We start from the raw sequence: 21,445 nt of genomic DNA, 5'->3' as shown, positions 1-21,445 counted from the left end.
CACCGAGTCCGCACAAGCCAGCAATCCCCGAACATCAACACACTAGGTACAATTTTTACATTTATACCAAGCCAGCTAACTTACAAACATGTACATCTTCGGAGTGTGGGAGGAAACCGTAGATCTAGGAGAAAACCCATGCAGATCATGGGGAAAAGGTACAAACTCCGTATGGACAAGGATCCGTAGTCAGGATCGAACCCAGGTCTCTGGCGCAGGAAGGCAGTAGCTCTACTGCTACACCCACGTGCCACCTTTATTTAAAAGTCCACAAAATGCAAGTTACTATACAATTATTATCAAAGGAGAAAATGTGGTGTGTGCCTCTTAAAATGTGGTGTCACTCTCCTAGGAATCTGAGCGGTAACTTTATCACACAATGGGTGATGAGTGTATGGAACGAGTTGCCAGAAGAGGTAGTTGAGACTGGGACTATCCCAACATTTACGAAACAGTTAGACAGGTACATGGATAGGACTGGTTTGGAGGGATATGGACCAAAAGCAGGCAGGTGGGACTAATGTAGCTGGAACATGTTGGCTGGTGTGAGCAAGATGGGCGGAAGGGCCTGTTTCCACACTGTATCACTCTATAATGTTTAGAAAATTAAATAGTTCATGTCCAGCATTCAGCTGAATCTGGACAACATTCAGCGTAGACTAAACAGTGGCAAGTAACATTCATACACAGAAGAATCAAAGATCAGCTCCAAAAATCATATGCAGATGATGTTCAATTGCATTAGCATTGCCAAGTCACACCAACATTCTGGGGTCGTCACTGGCCAGAACTCAACTAGATCAAACACAATGACTGTGGCTACAAGAGCTGGTCAGGAATTGTAGTAACCCATCCACTCATGTCCCGAAGTTTGCAACCAGATGCAAGGCAGGAGCTTGATAGCATTCTATCCATTTGCATCAATTAATGCATCTCCAACAACATTCCCATAGTTGAGATCATTATTCAAAGCAACCCACCTGTTTTGTATTCCACTGAAACAAGCTAGATATTCTTTCCCCACACCTCCATTGTGCTAGGACTAGCTTTTATAACTCACTTGCAGGTCAAGAAGTCAACAGGGCATTATCACAAGTACTATGAGGCAGGTGCTCTCTCGTTTGTGGGCCGATGAAGGAAGCCAAGAGGCCATCTCCACTTAAAAAACTCATCTCTGCAGCAATTATGCCACAAGTATGTAGTGCACTCTAGTGCACAAGTACGTAGGTAAATCGTGGCGCCCAGGCAAGACTTTGTTCTTAAAAGGAAATAGCCTGGAGAAATGATTTGTAAGAACCAATAAACAATTGTGAAAATACCACAGCTGAGAAAGGTGGATATAGGATCAGGAACATTCAGGAGTTAATATACAAAACCAACGGTGTATAAAAGTGATGATCACTTGTGGTTGAATTTTTGTTCCGATTGGAGGATTAATTATGATAGTAGCATGAATTAACTAATTTCTCCAACAACAATTCAATCACAATTGTCATAAGCATTTTACCAGATATGATGCTGAGTAATTTGAACTAATCCATCTAGTGTTAGATGCACTTGCACCGTTACTTTGGGAGATGCAAGATCAGTCTTCCTGAGAGTGAATCCGCAGAAAGGACAGATGTGGATGGGGTCCCTGGCCAGAGTGTGGGAGTATCAAATACAATGGAAGCAGAGAATCATTAGGATTATTACTACCGCAAAAACTGAAGCCAGAGGGAGAAGAGCCATCTTGCTGGAAGTAAGAGTGCTTTTTAACAAGAAAAAGGTTTTAAAAACCGGCGGAAAGAGTTGCAGTTTTTCAAAATTGCTGATTGTGGAGATAGAACATAAGTGTGAAGCAGGTGTCCGACAGGCTTGTCTAGAGGGGGGAGGGGGAGAAAACAAAGCCTGGCAAGTGATCTAAAAGCATTTATTTCAAGAGAATTAGAATATAAAAACAGGGATGTAATGCTGCGGCTTATGAAGGCACTGGTCAGACTGCATTTGGAGTATTGTGAGCAGTTTTGGGCCTACATCTGAGGTGGGGGCTGGCTGTGCCGACATCCACTGGTGGTTTACGATAATGATCCCGGGGATGACTGGGTTAATGTATGAGCGTTTGACCACTCAAGACCTGCACTCACTGGAGTTTGGAAGGACGAGAGAGGACCTCATTGAAACTTACAGAATAATGATAGGCCTGGATGGAGAGGATGTTTCCACTCTTGGGAGCATCTCGGACCATAGGGCACAGCCTCGGAATTAAAGGACATACCTATAGAAAGATAAGGATGAATTTCTTCAGTCAGGGAGTGGTGAATCTGTGGAATTCATTGCCACAGGTGGCTATGGAGGCCATGTCATTGGGTATACTTGAAGCAGAGATTGACATGTTCTTGATTAGTAAGGGTGTCACAGGTTATGGGAGAAAGTAGGAGAATGGGGTCGAGAAGGAAAGATAGATGAGTTATGATTAAATGGCAGAGTAGACTCAATGGTTAAATAAACTCGAATGACTTATGAACTTATGAACTTGCAAATGCATTTTAAATCGATTACTCAGGAAGGATACAAGTCACATTTACCTCTGGCGGTGACACAAAAACATCTAGGCTTTGCAAGTTAGACAATTTGTAATGGGATTATTAGTTTAATTAAAGCAAAAGTGTTTTGCATACTTCTGGCAGGAGAATTTAGTGGTATTATCAGATGCTTGTAATGATGGGAAATATTAATGTAGTTTGTCACCCATGTTTACATGCAATTCTACAGTAGTTTTTAATGTCCAATGTTCTAATGATAGTCTAGAGTTGTCTAACTTGTCTGAGTCCTGTCATTGGTTGGAATGACCAGTACCTAAAACCAAGCATTGCACATCACCTCATCCCTTGAATCAATGCAACACTGCACAGTGTGCTACCTTAGGAGAAGGAATTGTAACCTAGCTCTCACCTCTAGAATTCCATGTAAACTAAATCGTACAATTTTATGGGGGATGTTGGGACAGAGACCGCTGCAGATGTACAAAGGGAATTTTTAACAATTGCAGAACAAGTTGGTTGAGTAGTCAGTTTAAAAAAGGAACACCAAACCTTTGGAACAGAGAAGCAAAGTATAAAAGCAAGGTATGCTACATTTTTACAAATCTCTTCTACACAAATCTGCTCGACTGCATTAAACAGCAAGAATGGTATCAAGATGAAAGGCTTCACTTACATGAAAAATCCAAAGAAAGTGGGATTGTCGTGCTTAGAGAAAGTTAAAAGGAATGTTCATACATCAGCCAGGTACATACGGTTCTTGCCAAAGGCATAAAGGTTTCCAACCAAGGGATACTCATTCAGTGAAAAAGAATCAAAGGCAATACTTTTGATCTGTTACGTGAAATAGCCAGGCATGTGTAAAGTGTGCCTGGGAATGGCGAGACAATCCATTAATGACTTTGCTTGCCAGATTACAAATCATTCTTCATTACAGAAACTAACAAGCATATGGCAAATTTGTTGTGCCTCAGCATTCCGTCCCTCCCTCCTGAATATAAAATTATAATCCGTGCCATAAATATTTTTCTATACCTCAATTAGATGATCTACACAACATCCCTCTTCAAAGCTAAAAGCATAATCAAATCAGTTCCTCAAGTATTTTTCTTGACATTCAATTAGACCATGACAGAGCAGTACACAGGCCATCCCAAAGTAACAAATGCCCTACTTACGAGAAACCCATACATGCAGAAAAGCTCCAATACTAAATTCAAAAGTCCGATGTACATACATACGTTCATTTCTAGGAACATTAGAACTAGTTTTGTCTCTTTGTTCCTTCTTGTCAGCATTATGTGTTTTTTAATGCCATTCATTACAAAATGGCAGTGATTTTTGTCTATTTTCTGGCATGTACAAAATCAACATCTGTACAAATGGAATCCATTTGTTAGTCAGGGAAGGCCTGTGCTCAGATTAATTTATGCATATTTGCTCCGAATCCCTCATTAACCCTCCCACCAAAATTCTTATCTAACATGCCAGTGAAAGTACCAACTGACCCACAGCATCCAAAAAACCTTTTGGGGAGAGCGCTCCAGGTTTCCACTGTGTTGTGTGAATCAGACGTCTTGCCAGTTTCAAGGAATCGTAGAGTTGACGACATAGAAGATGGTATCCGTGCCGGCTGGAAAATAGCTGCCCAAATTCCAGAACTTGATCCGTAGCCTTTCAGGCAGGCGCACCGTTCATCGTCTTCCAAAATTCCGTAGGTTGCAGAATGGTTCACACAAATTGGAAGAGAGCAAATGACGCCCCACTATTTCTGGAGAGAGGGAGATAGAAAATGAGGAACTGCAGGTCAGTTAGGCTGGCATCAGCATGAGGGAATTGCTAGACTGTGGACTTAAATTAAAGATATGGGAGCAGGGTACATAAAAACTAAATCATTTAGCAGATGCAGCGCACATTTACAACTAGAACAATAAAGATAAAACATACAGCAGGGCTTGAAATTAATGGTTGCCCAGTTGCCAATGGCCACCTAAAGTCCTGCCGGGAAACTTAAAAGCCGTGTCATTTTGTCCGGCTTGATACTGCAGATACTGGTTTATACCGAAGATAGACACAAAAAAATAGTGTAACTCAGCGGGTCAGGCAGCATCTCTGGAGAAGAGGAATAAGTGACGTTTCAGGTCGAGACCTTCTTCAGAAGGAGAAAGAAATGCATTCAATTTCCATTAGCCCTCCAGTTATTCATATTCCGGAGAACCAAAACTTGCACTCTGATAGCAGTAAATTTAGTATTTTTTCCAGTCTTATTATTGCGCCCATTGGTTCAAATAGGGAATCTGTGGCCGAATAATGGTGCTCGCAAGCATTGCCTGCAGCCGGTCGACATCGCAGAACTGCAGCCCACGCCGTGGGATCCCGTCCCACGCACTGTACTGACGCAAACCACTGTGATTTTTTAATATGCAAGCGAGCTACAGTGGCGACCTGGCTGTTTTTTGTTTGTTTCAAATGCAGAAGCGAACGGAGATAGTTAGAAATAAAGTAAAGAAATGGTTAGGCGTAGGAAGGACAGGCAGCATCATGGACGACAGATAGCACAATGGGCTAAGAGTTCGGCTGGCGACCGGAAGGTAGCCGGTTCAAATCCCGCTTGGAGTGCATACTGTCGTTGTGTCCTTGGGCAAGACACTTCACCCACCTTTGCCTGTAATGGAATGTTACGGAGGCAGGCGCGGGCACACCGCGACGCCCGGTGTCTCCCTTTCAAGGGAGATGCTAAAAATGCATTTCGTTGCCTCTGTACTGTACACTGACAATGACAATAAATTGAATCATTTCATTTCATTTCATTTTCATTTCAAGGAACTGCAGATGCTGGTTTAAACAGAAGATAGGCACAAAAAGCTGGAGTAACTCAGCAGGTCAGGCAAGCATATCTGGAAAAAGGAACTACAGATGCTGGTTTATACCAAAGATAGACACAATAAGCTGGAGAACTCAACCAGTCAGGCAGAATTTCTGGAGAAAAGCAATAGGTTTCGGATCGAGACCCTTTTTCAGACTGAGAGTCAGGGGAAAGGGAAATTATATCTATAGATGGTGGTAGAGAAACATAGAACAAATGAATGAAAGTTATACAACAAAGTATAGAAGTTGGGATGTAATGTTAAAATTGTACAAGGCATTGGTGAGGCCAATTCTGGAGTATGGTGTACAGTTTTGGTCGCCTAATTATAGGAAGGATGTCATCAAAATAGAGAGAGTACAGAGGAGATTTACTAGAATGTTGCCTGGGTTTCAGCAACTAAGTTACAGAGAAAGGTTGAACAAGTTAGGGCTTTATTCTTTGGAGCGCAGAAGGTTAAGGGGGGACTTGATAGAGGTTTTTAAAATGATGAGAGGGATAGACAGAGATGACGTGGAAAAGCTTTTCCCACTGAGAGTAGGGAAGATTCAAACAAAGGGACATGACATGAGAATTAAGGGACTGAAGTTTAGGGGTAACATGAGGGGGAACTTCTTTACTCAGAGAGTGGTAGCTGTGTGGAATGAGCTTCCAGTGGAGGTGGTGGAGGCAGGTTTGTTTTTATCATTTAAAAATAAATTGGATAGTTATATGGATGGGAAGGGAATGGAGGGTTATGGTCTGAGCGCAGGTATATGGGACTAGGGGACATTATGTGTTCGGCACGGACTAGAAGGGTCGAGATGGCCTGTTTCCGTGCTGTAATTGTTATATGGTTAAAGTAACGATGACCAAAGAAAGGTGGAGCCTGCAATGGTCCATGGTTTGAGAAAAGGAATGTGTGACCTTTCTGGTCGAGATCCTTCTTCTCCAGAGATGCTATCTGTCCCATTGAATTACTCCAGCATTTTGTGTCTATCTTCAGTGTAAACCAGCATTTGCAGTTCCTTCCTACATACATGGGCCATTGTTGGCAGCGAAGGTAGACACAAAATGCTGGAGTAAATCAGCGGGACAGGCAGCATCTCTGAAGAGAAGGAATTGGTCCTCCATCCTATTCTCCGACTAGTTTTACTGTCCTCCTGGTTTGAATGTTTGCATGCCTCCTTGTCACCTTCCCCTCAGCCAACAATGAACACAAAACGCTGGAGTTACTCAGCGGGACAGGCAGCATCTTTGGAGTGTCTGAAGAAAAGTCTCGACCTGAAACGTCATTCATTCCTCTCCTATCTATCTAGGGTGGGGCTGGTGTGTAGGAAAGAACTGCGGATGCTGGTTTAAACTGAAGATATACATCAAATGCTGGAAGGAAACATAGAAACATAGAAATTAGGTGCAGGAGTAGGCCATTCGAGCCTGCACCGCCATTCAATATGATCATGGCTGATCATCCAACTCGGTATCCCGTACCTGCCTTCTCTCCATACCCTCTGATCCCCTTAGCCACAAGGGCCACATCTAACTCCCTCTTAAATATAGCCAATGAACTGGCCTCGACTACCCTCTGTGGCAGAGAGTTCCAGAGATTCACCACTCTCTGTGTGAAAAAGCTCAGCAGGACAGGCAGTATCTCCGGAGGAAAGGAATGGGTGATCTTTCGGGTCGAGATTCTTCTTCAGACTGAGAGTCAGGGGAAAGGGAGACAGAGATATGGAATGTTAAGATGTGAGAACACAGATCAAAGGGGACTATGGTCAAGGAAGGTTCATTGTTAGCGGAGGCAAACAATCAGTAAAATGTTTTAATCAGTGAAACTAATCGGAGAACTAGGAGGGGTGGGGCAGAGCGAGGGGGGAAGCAATGCTTACTTGAAGTTAAATAAATCAATATTCATATCATTGAATAGATACAAAAAGCTGGAGTAACTCAGCGGGTTCAGCAGCATGTCTGGAGAAAAGGAATAGGGGACAATTCGGGTCGAGATCCTTCTTCATTCATACCACTGGGCTGTAAGCTGCCCAAGCGAAATATGATCTGCTGTTCCTCCAATTTACCTTGGGCTTCACTCTGGCAGTGGAGAGTGGACGGAGAGAGAGATGATGCAAGGGTTACTTGCAGGTAGATAAATCAATGTTCATACTTTAGTTTAGTGTTTAGTTTGGAGATACTGCGCGGAAACAGGCCCTTCGGCCCACCGAATCCGCGCCGACCAGTGATCCCAACCAACACATACCGCTGGGTTGCAATTTGCCCAAGCGAAATGTGACGTGCTGTTTCTCCAATATACATTGGGCCTCATTCACTCTGACAGTGGAGGGTGGACGGCGAGATAGGGGATGCAAGGGTGAAGTCTGAAGAGGGTTCTCGACACGAAACGTCACCTATTCCTTCCCTCCAGAGATGCTGCCTGTTCCGCTGAGTTACTCCAACGTTGGGTGTCTATGCTCGATGCGAGGGCTGCTAACCTGCAGCGAAGAAGGGAAGGCGCGCCACATGGGCGCGGGCAGGTTTGTGGGCTGGCACTCACCGTAGGCAACGGCTGTAGTGCAGGGTGATAGAGGGTCGAAGTGAATGACAGGCCCCACACAGCAGCGGCGGTGGCTCCACCTCCTCCTACTGCACCTCGCCGGTCCTCATAGCAGCCGCTGCATGCCACTCCAAAGGCGATAACCGCTTTCAAAACAAACCCTCCCACAGGGAGGAGGGAGGGAGGGAGGAAGGGGGAGGCCCCCTTCCGCCGTCTGAAGCACCTGCACCGCTCGGCCCCGCACCTTCCTGTTGACTGGTGGAGGAGGGGAGACGATGGCGAGACCCCAACTGCCTCCCCCTTTGGCTGCAGAACTTCACGGTGGACAGGGACGGCCAAGGCACCGGGGCGATGATGCCGGTGTTGTCCAAGGAGCACTGACCTTCCTGCCTCAACACCTTCACTGCCCCTTCCCTTCTCTCCCTCTTGTACGCCCCCTCCACCCCCTTAATCCTGGGACCCCTCCAATGACCACCCCCCCCCATTTATTCATCCTGCACTGATCTCCCTATCCACCTCACATTGATTCTCCTGCCACCCCCATCTATCGTACACTGGTCCCACAACTCATCCTGTACCGACCCCCCTTCCCATCCATCCTGCCCCGATCCCCCCATCCATCCTGTCACCATCTGCCCATTCATCCGGTACTGAATTCACCCATTCATCCTGTAGCGACCCCCCCCCCCATTCACATTCACCCCTTAGCGACCCCCCCATTCATCCTGCACAGATCCCCCGATCCACACTGTACTGATTTCCCCCCCCCCCATTCACCCCTTAGCGACCCCCCCCATTCACCCTTTAGCGACCCCCCCCATTCATCCTGTAGCGACCCCCCCCATTCATCCTGCACAGATCCCCCGATCCACACTGTACTGATTTTTCCCCCCCCCCCCAAATTCATCCTGTACTGAGCCACCCATTCATCCTGTACTGATCTCCCCATTCATCATGTTTAAGAAGGAACTGCAGATGCTGGAAAATCGAAGGTACACAAAAAAGCTGGAGAAACTCAGCGGGTGCAGCAGCATCTATGGAGCGAAGGACATAGGCAACGTTTCGGGACGAAACCCTTCTTCAGACGGAAAACATCTGAAGAAGGGGTTCGGCCCGAAACATTACCTATTTCCTTCGCTCCATAGACGTTGCTGCACCCGCTGAGTTTCTCCAGCTTTTTTGTGTACCTCCCCATTCATCATGTTGTGACCCCCATTCATCCTGCACAGACCCCACCCCCCCCACCCCGTACTGATCCCCCCACCATTCATCCTGTACTGATCCTCCCCATCCATCCCGTACTGATCCAGTACGGTCCAGTTGCAACATATTGGCTTCCTAACCCTACTGTGTCTTCAGAGCGAACATTGACTATGTTTCATAACGGAATGTAATCAATTGTGTTTTAATTTCCAATGTTATTTGTTTTAATCCATAAAGATGGATTAATTAAATTGTGAACACGTGAAACATTAAACCACAGTGTAGCAATGTTACAAAATTTTGAGATTTAAAAAATCAAGTCTGCAATTTATCCCATCAGATAAAGCATAACAATGAGTTTAATTTGACACCAAATTCACTTTCATATCTCAAGTATTAAAAAAGTTATGGCCATTTTCATACTCGGAAATTAGCATCTTGTTCCCTATTGATTTTCAATGGACATTACAAAAAAGCTGTGATCTTGGATAGTCAAAAGCCCATTTCTTAAGGAAAGATTAACATTTTTAAATAGCCTAAGTGTCCAAAGATTATTCACAAATAATTCACAATATAACATGATTTTTATATCTAATTTACATTAATTTATAGGCCAAATGGAAGGAATTTAGTGTTCAATTGCTGTAAATAAATGCCCATTTAAATCGGCTTTCTAGTGGGTTCCTGTGAACGCGCTGGTTTAGAACGTTGACATCGCGCTGGATTTGTGCCCTCAAATGCCGAGAAAAATACTGCGGGATATAAAAAGCCCAAAATGAACTACTCGCTATAGATAACTTTAATTACAGGGTTATATATATGCCCCATTTAATGTAAAAATAAGGTACATACCTTTAATTGTTTACTTTATAAAACCCTGGGGCTGCGAGAGGTTGCGGAATCAGAGAGTAATTTTAAAACTATTATAACTATATTATCGAGGCCTATAAAACTAATAATACCTTTTGCGACCGGGTCTTGCAGCGATTTTTCGTTAATGATTTACTAGGCTGAACATCTGCAATTAGAACAGCCTAGTAAAAATCGCGTTTTAAACCCGCCCCCTCCAAACAGCGCCAAAATCGCGGACATGGCTGAGGGCAGATTCCCAATGACGATTCAGGTAGGTTTTGTAACATACCTACACAGTGTTCAATTGTCACTGTTACTGTTGACACGTTATTACAGAATTCATTTTAACGGCAAATCAATGCTCCTTATATGGAGTATCAGTACTGTATAGTTATTTCATGAGCAACATTCACAACTATACGTTGGATTTGTGCAGGCTTTACTTCTATGGTCGGTCATATTCATCACAAATTTGGTCAGGAGATATTTAATTTGAAATTTTAACGTTAATTCTGAAGTGGAAATGATGGAAACAGCTTTTATCAATACTTTTTTTTAAATCTGGTGAGTACTTTATTATTATTGTTACCATGGTCCAAGATTTATTGACACAGGTTGAGCATAAGTTGAATAATTCAACCACATTTGTTTGGAAGTGGAAAGAAATAATACAAATTGCATTCATTGCAATGTGTAAAAAGAGTTGAGATACTGTATTATAATTTTGCTGCATGTCATTGTGGTATATATCATGTCTTGATTGGTGAATGTTTAGTTTGTGACTTTATTTGAAATAATATGTGAATGCTTCATTGAGCATAATTCCGACTGGTAACTGCGCACTTCATCCGAGCACATCACCGCATGCGCCATGCAAGCTGTCTTAAATGACCACCTAAACTGTCATTTGGCAACCTTAAAAGCTGCCTAGGTTGCCCAGTTGGCAAGAGAGATAAAAAGCCCTGATACAGTGCTGGTATAACTCAGCAGGTCAGGCTACATCACTGAAGGGAATGAATAGGTGATTTTATTTTGGTTGTAAATAGGGAAGACGAGAAAGCTGAAAAAGAATTGGGAGGAGTCAAAGCCTAGCAGGTTATAGGTGGATACAGGCGAGGAGGTTTTATTGGCGGATAGGCGGATAAACACTGGATATAAAAAAGAGACAAGGCTGAGAGAAAAGGTGAAATGAGAGAAAAGGAGTGAAATACAATGCAGGAGGGGGGAGATAATTGGCTTATATTCACTGGAATTTAGAATGGGCTTATATTCACTGGGATTTCAAAGCATAAGATGGGATCTTATTGAAACATAACATGTTTAAGGGATTGGACAGGCTAGATGCAGGAAAAATGTTTCCCATGTTGGAGGAGAATAAGGGGTAGGGCCATTTAGGACTGAGATGAGGAAAAACCTTTTCACCCAGAGAGTTGTGAATCTGTGGAATTTAGGCTGTGGGGCCGAGGAGCTTTATTCTGCAGTTTTGTGACCCAAGTCACCAAACTACATGAAATTTTCACATATTGTGTAAATAAATCTATATAAATCACCCCTAAAACTCGATATGAAGAAGACTTGCACATTTTTTTTATTAAATTAGAGAAAAACCGGAAAAAATTCGGGTATTTTTCATGCAATCAAAGCACATTTAACATTGAGTTGTCTGCCAGTTGGCCAATCACGCGCTTTGTTTCAGGCTAGCACACAAAATGGCTGAGGGGGCTTCACAGATGCCTGTTTTACTGGAGATTCCGATGTGTTGTTCTGTGGAATAAATGTCGTGGAAACTTGCAGCAGGTTAATTGTATTTAGTGGGAAAAGCATTAAAAAGGCTGAAGAAAGTGCTGCGAAGTGGATTAAAGTGAAAGAAAGCCTTCAAAGTCCCTGCTGATGTGCTGGAACAGAAAGAAGACCCCCATGAATCAACTAACTGAAAGGTAAGACTAAAGTCTGAATTTATGAAAATCTATCTGTATGGACTCTAATTAATTTAATTGCACCATTTATAATGTGAATAAATACATTCATTCATTATTAATTCCTTATTCATTCATTCACTCACTCACTTACTCCATTCATTCATTCAATCATGAAATTGAGGGCCTAAACTATAAGACACATTGTCACTAATGCCAGCCTGTTGTAGAGTAATAAGTCTTTAACAACTAATCTCGGAGCAGCCTGCGAAAACTTACCGGGTAAAAGTGCTCCGACCGAGGGACCTAGGTACTCGCGGTAAATAGCGATCGATATCCCTCCGTTTATCTCCCGTTATCAGGGTCTGAAAACGACCGCTACAGGCGGCACTATGTACAGCCTCCCCCTCCCCCCCCCCCGCCCCCCCCCCCCCGCGGAGATGATCTGTGGCTCCGCGATCGCGAATCGGCCGCTTATTAATTGAGACCGCGGCTTCACTTTACCGCGAGTACCTATGTCCCGCAGTCGGAGCACTTTTTCCCGGTAAGTTTTCGCAGGCAGCTCCCAGATTATTTGTTAAAGACTTATTAATCTACTACAAGCTGGCATTAGTGACAATGTTTAATTGACTGTGTTATAGTTTAGGCCCTCAATTTCATGAATGAATGAATGAGTGAGTGAGTGAGTGAGTGAGTGAGTGAGTGAATGAGGAATGAATGAATGAATGAATTTATTCACATTATAAAATGGTGCAATTAAATTAATTAAAGTCCATACAGATAGATTTTCATAAATTCAGACTTTAGTCTTACCTTTCAGTTAGTTGATTCATGCGGGCCTTCTTTGTGTTCCAGCACATCAGCAGGGACTTTGAAGGCTTTCTTGCACTTTAATCCACTTCGCAGCACTTTCTTCAGCCTTTTTAATGCTTTTCCCACTAAATACAATTAACCTGCTGCAAGTTTCCACGACATTTATTCCACAGAACAACACATCGGAATCTCCAGTAAAACAGGCATCTGTGAAGCCCCCTCAGCCATTTTGTGTGCTAGCCTGAAATAAAGTGCGTGATCTTTTGTCTGTCTGTCCAACTGGCAGACAACTCAGTGTGCTTTGATTGGACTAAAAAATTCCTGACATTTTTTTCGTAATTCTTTTTTTTCTCTAATTTAATAAAAATGTGCAAGTCTTCTTCATATCGAGTTTCAGGGGTGATTTATATAGATTTTTTTACACAATATGTGAAAATTTCATGTAGTTTGGTGACTTGGGTCACAAAATCCTATTTCTAGACACATTTTTGATGCTCGGCCCACAGCCTAATTCTCTGCCACAGGTGGCAGTGTAGGGCAAATCACTGGATGTATTCAACAGAGAGTTAGATATAGCACTTAAGGCTAATGGAGTCCAGGGATATGGGGAGAAAGCAGGAACAAGGTTACGATTCTGGATGATCAGCCATGATAATATTGAATGGTGGTTCTGGCTGCAAGGGCTGTCGGGCCTAATCATGCACGTACTTTCTATGTTTCTATATAGATAGGATGGAGAGGGTTAAAGAAGAGGAGGATGGGGGGAGAAATGAGAGTGCATCTGAGGGGTGGGGGGGGGAGAGAAAAGTGAGATTGGGGGACACAAAAAACAAATGCAGGCCTTGGCGACTAAAACAAGCGAAAATGTTTGGTGAAATGAGAGGGCTGCCTCGTCTACACAATCATAACCTAACCTGCAAAAGATACATCAGAGCCCTTCATTAAAGTGCCACTCAAAATCAAACCAGATGTGTTGGGTCCACTTCATGTAGATGTTTTTGAAGGCCTTCATTAAAGTGCCACTCAAAATCAGGGAAACTAAAGTGAAAGTGGGATCTAAGTATAAAAGGATTGATGCTACACAGTATCTTGTTTACTGCTCAGGATGTTTCCAGGAATGGAATAATGGAGTGGAATTATGCTAAAATAGATCATCATTGCTTAATTGATTAAATATGTCAGTGATGACACTGCTGTGTAAAGTACTTAGCATGAGTCGCTGTCCTCGCCACCACTACACTGGGAACCTGAATGAGGGCCTCAGCCCTCTCCTGGCTCTCCACAGCAAAGAAGTGGTTAAAGTGACATATGGTTGGGTCTGGAATACGCCATGGTTGTCTAAGGGTTGGTAGTTTGTGAAATGGAGAACCAGAGTATTTTGTTCCTGTTGTTCCCCGTCAAATTAACTCATTGTTCAAAAGATGAGTAGTAATTCCCAATGTTTGTACACCTGTTGATCATGTTTGTATCCACTCCAATGCAAAAGATGAGTAGTAATTCCCAATGTTTGTACACCTGTTGATCATGTTTGTATCCACTCCAATGCTTCCATGTAAAGTCATACGCCTTTCCACACATGAAGCAGAATCAGGACTCAGTTTGAAATTTGCAATTGCAATTCCGCCTCTCCAGAAATAAATACTGACCAATGTTGATTTGAGGACTAACTTCCTGACAACCATGATTAAGAGTGTAAGATCCAGAGGCACTATGAGCTATTTTTGATTGCAAATGTCTGGAATTGTTAAGTTTGGCTGGGTTATGGGGGTATTAGCTACAGGGAGAGGTTAGTCAGAATTAAGATTGTTTTCTCTCGAACGTCAGAGGTTTCGCCGAGACCTGATAGAAGTATATATATATAATGAGTGGCATAGATCAGATAGTCAGAATCTTTTTAATCTGCAGAATGGAAAATTCAAATACTAGAGGGAATAGCTTTAAGGGCATAGCAAAGTTCGAATGCAATGTGGAGGACAATTTTTATAGATCTATTTTTTATTTTATTTTTTACACAGTGCCTAAGTTGAGTGCCTAAAATGCACTTCCAAGGTTGGGGATGAGATAGATACTATAGTGGCATTTAAGAGGCTTTTTGATAGGCACATGAATGTGCAAGGAATGTATGGATATGGATTAAATACACAGGTACGCAAGAGATGGTCTTGGCATCATGTTCAACACAGACATTGTGGCCCAAAGGGTCTGTTCTTGTGCTGGACAGTTCTATCAACATGCTTAAAGCATGCATCCGACTACAAGAACATAGATTTGCTGTTTAACAATATTCAGTTTCAGCTTGATTAATAAGAGCTAGTTCTTCTCCGTGATCAATGGCAGTCGTTATTTAGACCAACGTCATTGAAAATCTCCCTGGTGATGAATTTGGGCTTTGCCATTATTTTGCTGAGCTGGATGTTAGTTTAACAAATCATTCACTAAAATAATGCACAAAAAATGTGTGCAAAATTATGATGTCACATTAATACAATTACTAACTTTGAAACACCTGATTTTCTGATGTGGCAAAATTCTAGGCTACCTATCTAAGAATCTAAAGGGAATAAAAGGAATTTGGACTTACAAATATACAAAAAAATCATGAAGTGGATTAAAAGGGCCACGCAAAAAACAAACTGAACATATTTATAGAGGGACAAAACCAACATTTCAAAAACAGTGTTGTGCTTAAAAAAAAATATGGATACACTAGAAGAGTTGTAAAAATGATTAATTATTGGTAGAAAAATGTGAAATTTTACTTCAGGAAAAGACGAAAACATTGAGGGAAGGTTTTTGGTCAACAGAATAGACATAATATACTTTTCCACTTAGTGAGAGTAAAACAACTTTTACAAAGCTATCAATGAGATTACAAGTAGGTAATTTAGAGGCAATTTCCTGATGCCCCTATCCCACTTACGAAACTTGAACAGAAACCTCTGGAGATTTCCATGCGGTTCCCGGAGGTTTTTGTCGGTCTCCCTACCTGCTTCCACTACCTGCAACCACCGGGTTTGAATTGCCTCATATTGTGTTTTGAATTGAATTTTGTCTTTAATTTGTGTACTAGTCCTGTCTCTACTATTTATTTCATTCCGCTTACATGTTTTTCCTCTACTTGTTAAATTTTTGTAAGGTGTCCTTGAGACTCTTGAAAGGCGCCCATAAATAAAATGTATTATTATTATTATTATTACAACCTTTATTCTGGAGAGGACAAGATTCACAGATTATTGTTAAATTAATACATTTGTCTCCAAATTTCTGAATATTAAAAGCTGGTTGTTGCAAATTTCTGTTAAAAGTGATCAACAAGAAATTGAATAATGACCAAAACAAGCAAAGACTTTCAGACAAAGTCTGTAATCTCCACCAAATGTGAAACATCCCTTCATTATCATTGACATTACACCATCTGCTGTCTAATCCCTACTTTTGTTTGGGGAATGTCCACAATGTTTTCTTTCATTTGAAAGATGGTGGGGAGGTTAAACAATGAGGGGCAAAGTGAATGTGAAGTGCAGTAACCAACACAATGGCACAGTAAATTATACTCCTGTAATACGTTGAAATAAAAGCTAATTCCAATAATAAGCCTTCCCCTATTTTACCTCGGACATCTGGGCACGAGCGTTGAATTTCCTGCCAATGTTCTTTAAAGAGGCAATCTGCCCGTACTTGACTGTGGAGAGAAAATAATTTCTGGTATCATTAACAATAGCATGTATACTGCAACAAACACACCACTGGAGAAACTCAGCAGGTACTTCCAAGTACCATGGAAACAAGGGAATAATCTATGTCTCGGGTTGAGACCCTGCACCAGGACTGAGAGTGTAAAGAGGAGATAACCAGAGGAGAGGGTGAAGATTTTGCAAACAATGTGCGTCGAAGTAGAGCTGCAGCAATTGAATTTCATTCGAGGACCCTCTGGAATTAATCCAATGCCTAGATATTTAGCGTCATTCAAAGCTGCTGCCCAACTTATTAGGCAGTGAAATTGAGAGCCTTGCTGCTGCTATAGGGAGATTGCACGAAAGGTCACTGGGTCATAGGGCTCGACGCACGTAGCCGCTCAATCCAACTGGAAGACATTCGTCACTTCCGGTATATGTTATTAATGCTAGAAATGCGTACTTTCCTACCTGTTAAAAAACGCCAAAATGGTGAATATTTGCGCAGAAAAAAATTGTGGGAGTCGGGGTAAGTGTGAGAGACATGTACCCAACTTTAGAATTCCAAAAGTGAAGCGAAATGAAGGTATAGAGAAGCGAGAACTGAAGGAACTACAGCAGCTAAAGTGCTTGGTAAACATTGAAAATATTGGGAATTATCGCGTTTGCTCACTGCATTTCATCAAGTAAGGCATTATTTGTGTTTTTTCTTGATTCCTTTGGTATCTAAAAATTCTCAGAAGTGATAAATCTGGCTGTAATTTTTTCTTCAGATTTTTTTTTCATTTTGTATGTAAAATCCCACGAGAACCATGGGCGATTTAAAAAAATTACAGCCAGATTTATCACTTCTGAAACTTTTTAGATGCCAAAGGAATAAAAAAAACACACAAATAATGCCTTACTGTTGATGAAATGCAGTGAGCAAACGGCCAATGTTCACGAAGCACTCTGGCTGTTGTTGTCCCTTCAGCTCTCGTTTTTATCTACCGTCATTTCTCCTCACTTTTGCAATTCTGAAGTAGACTAAATGTCTCACACGCTTATCTCGATTTCTATAATAATTTACAGCGCAAAAATGGCCAATTTCAGCGGGTTTTAACGGGCCCGCTACACTGGAAACAATGGCAAGTGCCTACCTGCAGTTCATCGTGTGTAATCCATTTGGAGTAGCGTAGCAACAGTACGGGTCATGGGTCGTGACCCGACTGCCGTGAAACCTTCCTATAGAACTGTAATTATCACTGTGCTGCAGCAAGCATCAAGGGCAAGACTAAACAACTGAAATGCAGTACTTTGATTCGCACCTTGCTGGTTAGGGGAGTTAGAAATACAATTTAAGATGCTGAATTCGACAATTAATTATTATTATTTTTATTGTTTTTGGCCAGTTCTATGGCATTCTTCTATAGGGTGATTTCACCAAAGGTCAAATGAGCGTAGATCCCCCCTCACGTGACCGAAAATTTTAACTGGAGGACATCTCTCAGTTTGGTACATGTAAGTGAATGGGGAAACACGCACTTTCCCACCCGTTAAAAACATGGAAAACGGCCGATTTTTGAGCTGAAATTTTCTGTGCTAGTCGGGGTGACCGTGAAGCACAGCGACCTAAATTTTCAGGCAAAAAAAAAGATAGAAAGTGAGGTAATTACAAGAGGGAACTGAAGGTAGAAAGCGGCGGAAGTGAACAGCTGACAATTGCCGTGGTGATTTTAAGATCCAAAATATCGGGAATTATCGCGTTTGCTCGCTGAATTTCATCAAAAGTAAGGCATTATTAACTTACTTTTGATGAAATTCAGCGAGCAAACGCGATAATTCCCGATATTTTGGATCTTAAAATCACCACGGCAATTGTCAGCTGTTCACTTCCGCCGCTTTCTACCTTCAGTTCCCTCTTGTAATTACCTCACTTTCTATCTTTTTTTTTGCCTGAAAATTTAGGTCGCTGTGCTTCACGGTCACCCCGACTAGCACAGAAAATTTCAGCTCAAAAATCGGCCGTTTTCCATGTTTTTAACGGGTGGGAAAGTGCGTGTTTCCCCATTCACTTACATGTACCAAACTGAGAGATGTCCTCCAGTTAAAATTTTCGGTCACGTGAGGGGGGATCTACGCTCATTTGACCTTTGGTGAAATCACCCTATATCCTTCAATTGGCACCTGGATATGCAGGGAATGGAGGGGTATTGATCACATGCAGGCAGAGTGGATCAGTTTATCTTGGCATCATGTTCGGCACGGACATTGTGGGCCACAAGGCCATAATGTTCTTTGTTCTATTCCTTTCTTTTAGTCAGTCAACTTTAGCTTAACAACAGCAACTTTGAGGTTGATTTGGCAACATTGAAATCAGTAACGTTGGCAAAAGTGTGTCGACCATCTGAATCACTTCCAAAGACAACTTGTGCAAATTAATTTTAAACCGTGCATAACCAGATTTTTAATCATGTAATTTATATGGGATACATAATCACATGGCACCTCTGAACCTACCTATGCAACATAACCGCAGCAGGGCTCCTGGTAAAGCATCCTCTTCGATCAGGAGTTGTATAACCATAGGAGGGACAGGAATCCGTAGCACAATTAGCCAATTGATATTACAGTAGAGACTGTAGGAAGATGAAAGAATCTCGAATGAGTACATATTTTAATTCAGCGATAGTGATTCAGCAGTGGAAGTCTCACTTCACAATTACCACTATCTTACGTACACGGCAAAGAGATGTGTACACTTATCCTCCATGACTGGCGGAATTATGCTCCTGACGACTTTGGGGTGTGGGAGTAACCATATAACAATTTCAGCACGGACACAGGCCATCTCGACCCTTCTAGTCCGTGCCGAACACATAATCTCCCCATGTCCCATATACCTGCGCTCAGACCATAACCCTCCATTCCCTTCCCATCCATATAACTATCCAATTTATTTTTAAATGATAAAAACGAACCTGCCTCCACCACCTTCACTGGAAGCTCATTCCACACAGCTACCACTCTCTGAGTAAACCGAAGAAAACCCACCGAGAAGGAAGGAGCCAACGCCGTGCAGCCAGCACCAAAGATCCTGGCCAGCACCTGTAGTCAGGATCGAACCCGCATCTGTGGCGCTGTCTGTGAAGAAGCAGCAACTCTACTGCTGCGACACCACACCTCCCCTCCCCTCGCTCTTCATGCTAAATGCTTGACGAGTTCTAGATTAAAACCTTTCTGAACTCGTCAAGTACCGTTTCACATCACACAGCCCAGTGGGCGCCCGGGACCCTGGAGGTCGGGGGAGGGAAATAGGGAGGGAGCGGTGTGTGGGGCTGCAGAGGGAGGGAGCGCCCGGGGTGTGTGGGGCTGCAGAGGGAGGGAGGGAGCGCCCGGGGTGTGTGGGGCTGCAGAGGGAGAGAGTGCCCGGGGTGTGTGGGGCTACAGAGCAAAGCTTGTAGGGGAGCTATAATCTTTGCTGCAGAGGGAGGGAGGGAGCGCCCGAGGGGGGGGGGCTGCAGGGGGAGAGAGGGAGGGAGGGAGCGCCCGGGGTGTGTGGGGCTGCAGAGGGAGGGAGGGAGCGCCCGGGGTGTGTGGGGCTGCAGGGGGAGGGAGCGCCCGGGGCTACAGTGGGAGGGAGGGAGGGAGCGCCCGGGGTGTGTGGGGCTGCAGGGGGAGGGAGCGCCCGGGGCTGCAGGGGGGGGAGGGAGCGCCCGGGGTGTGTGGGGCTGCAGAGGGAGGGAGGGGAGGGAGCGCCCGGGGTGTGTGGGGTTGCAGAGGGAGGGAGCGCCCGGGGCTGCAGGGGGCTGCAGAGCAAAGATTGTAGAGGAGCTATAACCTTTGCTACAGAGGGAGGGAGGGAGCGCCCGAGGCCTCGGGAGACGAGGCTTTTTTTGAGGTCCTTCACGACCGCAAATGTTATTTGTAAACCAGTTGGTTCCCGCCCGCTTGGAGCCGCGTCCACGGGCGGCGGACGGACACAGACACAGACACACACGTGGAGCTAAAACCCGCACCCGCTTCACCTTCACCTTCCCGCCCGCGCTCCGTCCTCGACCGTCGTCATGGCCGCATCGACAACATGGCGGCGAGCCACGTGGTGGCCGCATCGAGCACCCGGGACCCTGGAGCAAAGATCTTGCCCTGGAGGTCGGGGGAGGGAAATAGGGGAGGGAGGGAGCGCCCGGGGTGTGTGGGGCTGCAGAGGGAGGGAGCGCCCGGGGCTGCAGAGGGGAGGGAGCGCCGGGGGTGTGTGGGGCTGCAGGGGGAGGGAGGGAGGGAGGGAGCGCCCGAGGTGTGTGGGGCTGCAGAGGGAGGGAGGGAGCGCCGGGGTGTGTGGGGTTGCAGAGGGGGAGCGCCCGGGGCTGCTGTGGGAGGGAGCGCCCGGGGTGTATGCAAAGGGGGCTGCAAAGGGAGGGAGCGCCCGGGGCTGCAGAGGGAGGGAGGGAGGGAGCGCCCTGGTTGTGTGGGGCTGCAGAGGGAGGGAGCGCCCGAGGTGTGTGGGGCTGCAGAGGGAGGGAGGGAGGAGCGCCCGGGGTGTGTGGGGCTGCAGGGGGAGGGAGGGAGGGAGGGAGCGCCCGGGGCTGCAGGGGGAGGGAGGGAGCGCGCCCGGGGTGTGTGGGGCTGCAGAGCAAAGATTGTAGAGGAGCTGTAATCTTTGCTGCAGAGGGAGGGAGCGCCCGGGTGGGTGGGGTTGCAGGGGGAGGGAGGGAGGGAGCGCCCGGGGCTGCAGGGGGAGGGAGGGAGCGCCCGGGGTGGGTGGGGCTGCAGGGGGAGGGAGGGAGCGCCCGGGGTGGGTGGGGCTGCAGAGGGAGGGAGGGAGCGCCCGGGGTGTGTGGGGCTGCAGGGGGAGGGAGGGAGCGCCCGGAGTGTGTGGGGCTGCAGAGGGAGGGAGGGAGGGAGCGCCCGGAGTGTGTGGGGCTGCAGAGGGAGGGAGGGAGCGCCCGGGGTGGGTGGGGCTGCAGAGGGAGGGAGGGAGCGCCCGGGGGGTGTGTGGGGCTGCAGAGGGAGGGAGGGAGGGAGCGCCCGGGGTGTGTGGGGCTGCAGAGGGAGGGAGCGCCCGGGGCTGCGGGGAGAGGGAGGGAGGGAGC

The 21,445-nt window shown here is 44.9% G+C and overlaps 1 long non-coding RNA gene across 1 annotated transcript; it reads right to left on the bottom strand.

Annotated features, from left to right (window-relative positions):
* Nucleotides 1-2,262: 2,262 nt before the first annotated feature.
* Nucleotides 2,263-19,467, bottom strand: LOC129694675 (uncharacterized). Its single transcript, XR_008723033.1, has 3 exons — nt 18,873-19,467; nt 16,311-16,381; nt 2,263-4,293 (listed from the first exon to the last, which is right to left on the bottom strand). It is a non-coding gene; the product is annotated as an uncharacterized LOC129694675 (long non-coding RNA).
* Nucleotides 19,468-21,445: the final 1,978 nt, after the last annotated feature.

The sequence above is a fragment of the Leucoraja erinacea genome, unplaced genomic scaffold (genome assembly GCF_028641065.1).
Source record: "Leucoraja erinacea ecotype New England unplaced genomic scaffold, Leri_hhj_1 Leri_74S, whole genome shotgun sequence".
NCBI lineage: Eukaryota > Metazoa > Chordata > Chondrichthyes > Rajiformes > Rajidae > Leucoraja > Leucoraja erinaceus.
Note: the sequence above shows the minus strand (reverse complement) of the source record. Positions and strands in the feature narration are given on the sequence as shown.